This window comes from Echinops telfairi, unplaced genomic scaffold (assembly GCF_000313985.2).
Source record: "Echinops telfairi isolate 266 unplaced genomic scaffold, ASM31398v2 ScPeMD7_11;HRSCAF=52, whole genome shotgun sequence".
NCBI classification, from domain to species: Eukaryota; Metazoa; Chordata; class Mammalia; order Afrosoricida; family Tenrecidae; genus Echinops; species Echinops telfairi.
This window is the reverse complement of record NW_022103908.1, coordinates 22,998,017-23,008,079: the sequence shown is the minus strand read 5'-3', so window position 1 is coordinate 23,008,079 and position 10,063 is coordinate 22,998,017.

The following is a 10,063-nucleotide window of genomic DNA, read 5'->3' as shown; positions in this document are numbered from 1 at the left end:
TTTTGAGGTTTAAGAAGAATGAGTTTATTTATTATCCCTGTCTTATTGAAAAAGTAATTGTATAATTCTTTTTTGTGGGATGCCTACCTCAGCATAGATGTTAAGTTTATAATGCTTATCCTGTTAGAAAATTAAAGCATGTCCATTTCATATTGTCAAGACTAAGGGAAGAAAATTCTTTTTGATTTACTGTAAGCGATAACTTTTTAATAATGTACATGGTTTTAATTTGAGTGTTTTAGACAAGATTATTTGTGCTATTGGTATTACTGTCCAAAAATTTTTTATAGGTGCTCAACGAGTGAAACAAAATTATTTCTGGTGTGTAATCCAATGGGGCTACTCACGGCTCCTTCGCTTTCCTAAATGGCAAATCAGGTTGAAATAACATTTACAATTATATGTGTTAATGGTATTTACTATTGTCACATATTTAAATAGCATTAGAAAATTATGACATGCTTTAGTTATTTTTTGCTAGCATTAACATTTCAAAATGCTTGAATGAATATTCCATCCCAAGCTTTGAATTCATTTTACGTAAGTATAATGCAAATTAAGTTATTATAGTTTTACAACTAAACTATTATATACACAAACATGAACCTACGTTACATGAGACATTTGCATACTCTTTCACCTGACTTCATAAGAATAAGAACAATATGTTAAATAGATGATAGCTATAGTTGTCCACTTGAATAATTATTAATGCTTTATCAAAGGGAATATTTTCAATTTTATTTTCTCCTTTCCTCATAAGCCCTTGGGGGATTACCTTCAAGGAGGCAGGGAGAATTATTAACGTTTCCTCTGAACACTTCTGGGAAAAGGCAACACAAATCCTTTGCTTCGTGTTTGTGTTTGCCTGATTTTCTGTATATGAAATCCAGGATTGGCAAATCTATGGCAACATTACCTATAGTAATATACCACCTAGAGGCATGGCAGGGGGTGTTGGTTCGGAGGGCAATGCAAGAAAGATGGAAAAGTTTCTGAACTTGATTGTAGTGATGACTGAACAACTCTTCTTAACATGACTGAACTACTAAATTATATATGTGAATTATATGCCACAATTAGTTAATTAAAAAATTCACTAAAATAATAGTAGCTTTGAAAGACCAGTGGAGTAATTCGACTCGGTCTCATACAGTCACCGTGAATTCGAATCAGCAAATGGCAGGGGGTTTGGTTTTTAACAGTATTTAACAATTCCACTCGTAGGTATATGAAAGGTGTTCAAAAGTTTGGTCAAGGAATTGACAGATAATTAAACTTTTCCAGGAACCTTTTGAAGATCCCTCATCTCTCCAAGAGTTATTGGAGCAAGGACACAAATACATATGACCATTTCCATGTTCAATGCAACATTATTCACAATAGCAAGAAGATGAAAAAAGTCAAATGGACCACAGGATAAACAGTGGTACTTTGATTGAATGGAATACTACACAGCTATAAAGAATGAGGAGTCGAAACAGCTACAATCCCAGAAACCCACAGGGGCAGTAGTGTCCTGTCCTGTAGGTTCACTGAGTCAAAATCAACTTCATAGCAGTGAGATTTGTTTGGGAGTGCGAGTGAATGTTTACGGGGAATAGTCGTTTTCCTTCAGCCATCCAGACATTTTGTTTCACCGTTTTCAATGCTGTGAAGTTTCGAAACAGGGCATCTTGTCTCTCTTCCAAGGGGCTTCTGAGTAGGTTAAAACCAGTCAGTCTTTAAGTTATAGACTAGCACTGAATGATTTGTGCCACCTAGTGACTCCAAAGAGAGACATAGGAAACTGAAGTTCTTGTTACTAGGGTAACCCGTGGTTTTAAATGTATATTTCTTTTTACTACAGCTTCTATGTGATATTTCTTGGTTTATTTACAAATCCAATGTGTCTTACAGAAAACAGTATTGCTGAGCTATTAAAAAAGAAATACTCCCAATTTACTTGTGTCCTGTTTTATTTAATGCTAAGTTGTGTTATTTCTATCACATGTCTCCTAGTACAGGATTGAGCTTTAAACTAAAATGTAGAAATAGGTTGAAGTAACATTACGAATTGAAGAGATCGGGAAAGGAGGCACAATGCATTCCTGACAAGGTAAAGGCACGGCAGAGCACAGTCAGTTTCGCTGCAAGAAAAACTGTTGAGACCTGCACAAAATCTCTAGGGAAGCATCCGGTAGCCCTGATCTTACTTTATGGTTTCATCAGCTCTTCCTTTTTAGCCCAGACCTCATGTTTTCTGAAATAGTCTTAGCTCAGCAGAGACACACATCCAGGCATATCGCCAACAGTAAGCTCGTTTGAGGGCTTCATGGACATTAATATAAGGTTGGTCTACTAGTTTTAATACATAGGCATGCTTTCTAAGCAAAAGAACATTACCACCAAAGGGGTATTCCCAAGATATCATTTTTTCTAGCTATATAATAAAATAGAGTTAATCAACCTTCCAGATGATCTTAGAAATTTAAATTGCCTGAAAGACTCTAAAAAGAGGAAGAAAATACTAACTCGTGATATTCTTAAATTTAGAGGGCCTCCTTTCTCTTTGTAATTCTTCATGAAAAATTACTTAATATATTCCCAATTATGGATTTCCTTTCAAAGAAGTAACTGTTGATTTTAGCAAAATATAGGACTTCATTTGAGAACTTAGAACTGTACAAATCTCCTTCAGGGTGGCTGAGGTTTACATTGAGACCAAGTGCAGGATAAACTTTTATGATTTTAGAAATTCCTCCATTTTTACCCAGAAGCCAGCCATCATCTATGGTGGCAAATATACTACAGGCATCCTAGACTGACCGAGCTTAGACTAAACTTCTTATGTGGAGTTTTACATCACTACTTTTAAGAGAAACTTTACCTCTACACATCCTCAATCAAAGTGATAATGCAATGAAAAGGAAATCTTGGCAGAATATGATACATCTCTGCCTCTCTGAGCAGTCAAGTCTGTAGCTTTTGATGTCTATTTCAAGGGCTTTGAAGTGCATTTATCTCAGGGCCAGTGAAACAGATTCAATATTTTAAATGTGAAACTTCAGAAGTTAACCTTTTCTAGAACACTAGAAAGACACAGGTATTAAAATTAGAGATATTTATATTAAATAGTATTAATTTACCTTGCTTTCATCAGAGGTGTTAATTAAAATTTCAAAGGATTAATTTAGTCATGGAAAAATTAATTGACTATTATTTTCATCTATATCCTAAAATATGTCCTTTATCATTATTCCCTTCACCTACATTCATTATTCACTCAAAGAAAATCTAAAATTCAATTTATTCCTTAGATATGAGAGCTAGCCAAATATATTCATTTGATTCTCCATATGTATTGTGCAACTGTAGATGTGTATATATATATTCTCCAAATACTTTTTGTGTTATGATAATAAAACCCATACAATTATCTTTGATCTTTGAATTGTTTAATGTATTACAGGAATATCTGATCCTTTAATCTATTATTAGCAATTTTATTTTTTCTCTTTGCTCAATTCCTATTTTCAGATTCTCTAATTTATTTTTGATTATACAAATAAGAGCCAGCATCAAACCCATTCTGCTTATTCCAAGCAACCCCCTGTGTTTACAAACATTTTCTCAAAATAAATAGCACGGATTTCTTTCAGTAACTATTTCTTGCATTAAAACAAATATATATCAAGAGAAATGTTTACCTTTCTAAAATTGTCATTGCATTTTACTTAACAGAGAACACAGTTGCTCAGAGAAAAGCAGTCACCATTGTTTGCCACTTTGAGACCCATTTTCTTATGTTATTATGCACTACTGCATACGAAGCCAACACCCAAACAAATCTGCTCCCTTGAATCGGTTCCCATGCACAATGACCGCTGTGCAGAATTGAGCTCTATAGCGTTTTCTCTGCTCTTAGAGTGCCAAGACAGGTCGCCCGGCCTTTCTTCTCTGGAATAGAAGGTGCATTCAATGCCAACTTTTAAGTTCATAATTGATCATAAAAGACTCATGCGGGAGGGGGGAGCGGGGAGGGAGGGGGAAAATGAGGACCTAATGTCGGGGGTTTCAATGGAGAGAAAATGTTTTGAGAAACGATGTACAAATGCGCTTTACACAATTGATGTGTGTATGGATTGGGATAACAGTTGTATGAGCCCCTAATAAAATGTTAAAAAAAAATAAAAAATATATAGATCAAAAAAAAAAGATTTAAACCAAAATTCCCAGGCCTTAAAAAAAAAAAAAAAGACACCCCTTCGTTAGGCACCTTTGCCAGTTCATTTAAGATTTAAAAACAAACAGAAGCCCAACAACATCCACTGCGTCCAACTCTGGGTTCCGTAGCGTTTTCAGTTGTTGCTTTCTTTTTTCTTTTTTGTGAATCATTTTACTGGGAGCTCCTACAACTCGTATCACAATCCATCCATCCATCCATTGTGTCAAACACATTTGTTGCCATCCTCATTCTCAAAACATTTTCTTTCTACTTGAGCCCTTGGTATGAGCGCCTCATCTTTACCCCTCCCTCCCCGCGCACCCTTCCTCATGAGCCCTTGATAGCTTATAAATTATTATGATTTTGTCATGTCTTACACTGTCTGACATCTCCCTTCACCCACTGTTCTGTTATTGCCTTTAAAGAAGAAGATAGTTACTTTTTCGTTTTTCTCCTTAAAGCGACTCCTCCGGGAGATCTTGAGCTAATCTTTCAGCTAACAGCTGAGGGCTTTATTCTTTGCACTACCTGTTCCTGGAAGAAGGCTATGCCTTCAATGAAAAGAAATCAACCAGAGGAGGAGAAGAAAATGTCAGACTTAAGAAACGAAATTCTGATGCATTCACAACACATGGACATTCTTATCTTTCTTTTCCTTACAATTTAAATTTCCCCAGATATACAATCAATTCTGTAATTCCAACTCAGTGTCCTATAAAGATAAGGGTGTCAAGGCATTTGGAGTATCTCAGTGCATTGAATTACATGGGAGTCTCAGACAACCATATCATGCAGTATAGAAGTCCATCCTCACAATATATTGTATAGAATCTTTAAGCTCCAACTGTTAAAAAAAAAAACCAAATGATTTGGGCAATTATATTTAACACCAAATATACTCCTTCCAATAAACCAATTGGGCTAATTGAAAACATCAAGCAAGTTTTTGTCATTAATTCCCATTAAGTCATCTCTAAGCCGTGACAACTTCAAGTACAACAGGCTGTAATGTTGCCTTGCCTGTGCTAGGTTCACCATCATTGGGATGCTGAAGTCTGTTGGGGACGTTAGAGTGCTTTCCCACCTAAGGACTAATGCTCTGGTACTACATTGGGCCATCTTCTTCAGGCTTTATAGGATTCTCCCTGGTGATGTTTTGGCAGGAGAGTGCCAGATCTTTCTTCTTATTGTGTCTTAGTCTGAAAGTTCTGATTCAACACTATCCATCCAAGTTCATGGATGAACTTGCTTGTACTTGAAAAACAAATGGCAGAGTTTCCAGTCTCTGTGTCTAGCTCCATGCAAGACATCACAGTGTGACAAACAGACCAGGTGGTAGTCAGGGGAGTTATTTAAACCCAATTTCATTTAAAATATGTACAGTACTTTAGAGGTATGCTTTCAAGTTTGAATAAGATATGTATCTGGCAGGTTTGTTTATATTGTGACCTATCAAGTTATATACTTTTATATGCTCTCTGACCTGTTGCCTATCTGTAGCTGCATACACTGTTTCTTCCTGCTGCATACATCCACACAATTCTTGACACAATTTAGCTGCTATTTTACAGCGTTTGAACAGAAAACCAGAAATTAGAATTGAATTTCATATGAGCATCAGAAATTAGAATCGAATTTCATAAGCTTGGCATCTGATAATTCAGGGATGCCACTTGGATACACAAAAGGCCATTGAACCATTATTCTCCCTACATTAATGACACTCTTCATGATTTCAATAAGAGATATTGTCACAGTTTCAATATCTTTGTGGGAACACTAATAATCTAATGTCCTCCGTACTTATCTGTAGATGGTGAAACGTATCTGACCCAGTCCTGGTAACTTATTCTTTATCAGTTTGTGTGTGTGTGTGTGTGTGTGTGTGTGTGTGTGTGTGTGTACTTATCATCACAGCTAGCACTTCACTACATTCACTTTAAAAGGATAATTTAGTCTGTCTATCGCCAGTTGTAGGAAACATCCCCCAAAAGGAGAATGACCATTATAAAAAATCAAATTAAAAGAGGAAATGAAAAGTAAATTCCTTGTAGATACTTTGAAGTACTCCAGTCACCATCTTTTATCTTAAATATCATTTCTAAAAAAAGGGTTTTATAGTATAATAAAAGTATTGCTAATAATTTTGTTTATTGATTCATTAGTTTTGATTCATTAAAATCTATTACTAAATACTTTTCAGTATAACTATATGGAACATGTTTTTGAAAGCAGTGGATTGTAAGAACTACTTCAATATAAACATGACAACTAAATTTTTTGGCATTTAGTTATTTGTTAAATATAGGGTTCTCTCTGGAGTCAACTTTACATGTACTTCTGAAGAAAAATGAAACAAGAATCCCCTCCATTTATCATCTGTTTATATGAAAACGAGTTCTGGTGGCATAGTGAGTTACTCACATTGAGTGTGGCTGAGCACAAAGTCAGTGTTTGGAAGCTGCCAACCTCTCCATAGGAGAAGACAAGTCTGTTTACTCGTGTTGGGCTTTACAGGCTTGGGAACCACAGGGGCATTGCCACTCTGTCCCCTAGGGCTGCTGAGTCGGAGTTGACTTGATGGCAGTGGATATGTTAATTATTGTTCCGCTTTAAAGTTTCAATGGAATATTGTTTTACATTCCAAATACAGCATCGTTTCAGGGAGAAAGGTTTCACTTTGTTACTTTGGTGCTTTGCTACATACACACACGTTTGAATAAATTGTTTTCAATGCTCCTTCTTTTAGAGTTGTCTATGTTACTTGATTTTTCTTCCCTTTCCAGTGAGAAAAGCACTTTCTGAGGAATATCATTGTACATATTTTATATTCCTTGACTTTGATTACTCCCCATTAACTAAATAGCAAACACAAGAAAGCAGGCAAATAAATGTAAACAAAATTGACATTTTAGTACTCTCCTAAATGTAACTAAAGCATCTACACAAAGTGTTCACTGATAAAATACTTAAAGTTAAATAGAAAGTTATTTCTTCAATCAGTCACTGTATAATATTAAATAAACCATAAGAAATAATAAAATGTAGTTTTACAATGTAGCATATTAAACTGAAACGTGCACCATTATACTTTATTTTCTACCATAATCTCATAAGTGCTCTTTTATCCATTTCTAGTTACATTCAGTTTTTGTCATTATGAAAGTGCATAACTCACATTTGGCTTTTAGAATTCTAATGAGTCATCATAATGAATGGATGATCCCAACCATGAACTTTATTAAGGAGCCTTGAAAGCACTGGGCTGCTAATAAATTCAAACCCACTAGCTACTCAACTGGGAGAAAGTGGAGGCTGTTGGCTTTCGTGGTAATCCCCATAAAGGGTTGCTGTAAGGAGGGCTTGTCTCAGTGGCGGTGTGTTTCATCTCAGGGCTTAAAGAAAATAGAAGTAAAAAGAACAAAAACAATTGTTTTTGGACATTGTTTCAGGAATTACTGTTTTCAGCAACTATGGAACATAAACTAATGCTGGTGAACACTTCAGCATCACTCCACCACATTTTTAGTGACTTTAGAAATAACCTTTACTTCTCTCTTACACATGAGATTATTCATGCTGAGATGAAATTAGATTCTTCAAATTCGTTTTTGTAACCTAAAACTTTTATGATGTCCGTAAGTATGTATATCTTGTACACCCCCAATACATTAAAAAAGCACCACTGGGTGGAGTTTTCTTAGTATGCATTTTTTTCCATTAGGTGAGCAATTCACAACTCGCTCTGAGTTAGTGCACCCAGTGACATCACCAGGAAGTTTCTCTCTGGTCACAGTGAATGTTTTTCGTAAAAGTAGTTTCTCTCTAAACTCATTTTATGTGATGGCCAATTTAAGAGAACAGTGTGCAGCTGTGAAATTTTGTTTCCTGGTTGGAAAAATTGTGGCAGAAACCTTTCATGCCGCTTACAAGGATTGTGCTATGAGAAAAACTCAAGTGTATGAATGGTTTTCTTATTTCAGAAAAGGTGAAATGCTGATTAATGATAAACCTCATTTTGGACATCTATCAATATCCTGAACAGACAAAAATGTCTACTCACAGTGCATTTGGAGTCAGACAGTTAATCAAGCTTTCTATTTAGAGGTTCTGAAAAGATAGTGCAATAATGGGTGACAAAAAAAGGACTGATTTGTGACAGATGGGGGACTGATTTTGCCACCATGGCAATGTACCTGCTCAAGGACCCATATCACTATAACTATTTTTTGGCAAAAGCCAGCAAGCCTCTCTTATACCACACACCTTACTCACGTGAATTAAGAGGGACATGAAAGGACAGTGATTTGATGATGTAAAAGAGGTGAAGAAAAAAAAAATTGGGGAGATGCTTTCAGCCTTCCAAACAGGTGAGTTTTGAGGAATGGAATTGCAGATTTGACAAATGTATTAAGTGTAATAGAGTGCACTTTGAAGGTGATAAGGTTGTCTTGTAAAAAAAAATTAAGCAGAGAGCTTTGAAAAGAAAATCCGTTTGGGGGTCACCCCTTCCTACTCTACACTTTGTATGAAGGTATGTATCATAACCCTATGCTAAGTAAACATATATAGTATTCATACTATATATAATATAATATATATCATGTCTTAAATATAATTATTTAATTATTAAATATTAATATTTTATAATAATTAATATAATTTTATAATAAAATTATAATATATTATATATTTATATTATAGAATATATAATGTAATTATATTAATATAATTATAAGTATATATAATGTATTTATATTATATATATATACTTTTCATATCACAGAGATAAAATAATTCTATGAATTGTAAAAGAAACATACCTTTACCCTGTCCCAGACTCATGACAAATAGATGAATTGAAGCAGGCAACCAAATTTTTCCTTAAACCAAGTGTTCTGTGAATTCTATAACTTAAAAACTAATGTAAAGATTGCATTTTAATCTCAATACCCCTTTCATATATATTAATATAAAAATAGTTTTAAAAGTTAAAACTTCAGCATATGGGGCCTAGATACTAAAGATATTATGCACAAATATTGAATTATAAATTATGATACAAGAAAAGGTACTGCTAATATCCTATTATTTCAAGTAACACTGGGCAAAATTTCACTTATCAAATAAAATAGCACCATTCCTTAAATTATATGGATCTATTGGATTAGTCTGCCTTAGAAACTTTGTGTGAGATTTAAGAAAAAGTTGCTGATTTATCATGAACAGAAATTTTTATTTCTAACATTTCAAGATTTTACTGACTGCTACTGCCAACAGTCAACTGAACCATTAGACTAAAATATATTTCTGTAGAAAATAGTGAGAAAATGTTATTTCTCAAAAGTTGAGGAAGTTAAAAAGGAAGCATATTCTCTTATGTAATTTATAATTAATATCTTGGAACATCAATGAAATGTATTAAATCATTAAAAGGACAATGGAAGAATACAGAAAAAGAATTATAACATATATTATCATCATCACTTATGTATGTATTCACCTAGAGGTTTTTATGGATACATTTTGCTTTTGTGGGGGGAAGTGGTAAGGGATAAAAACCTTATAGAATGGTTAAAGTTTCTTAAAGTACCTTTTATAAGAAGTTCTGGTAGCACAACAATTAAGCCTTCAGCTTCAACCAAAATTTGACCATCCAAGAATACTCAGTGGCTCCTTGGGAGAAAGACCTGCTTCCATGAAGTTTAAAACACTGAAACCACTGACCGGACTTTTAGCTCTTAGTAATGCTATAGGATGGATTAGAATTGCCTCATAAAATGTTGAAGCCACTATAGATATAGACAGCCTCATTTTTCTTCTACAGAGCAGATGGTGGGTTTGAACTTATGATCT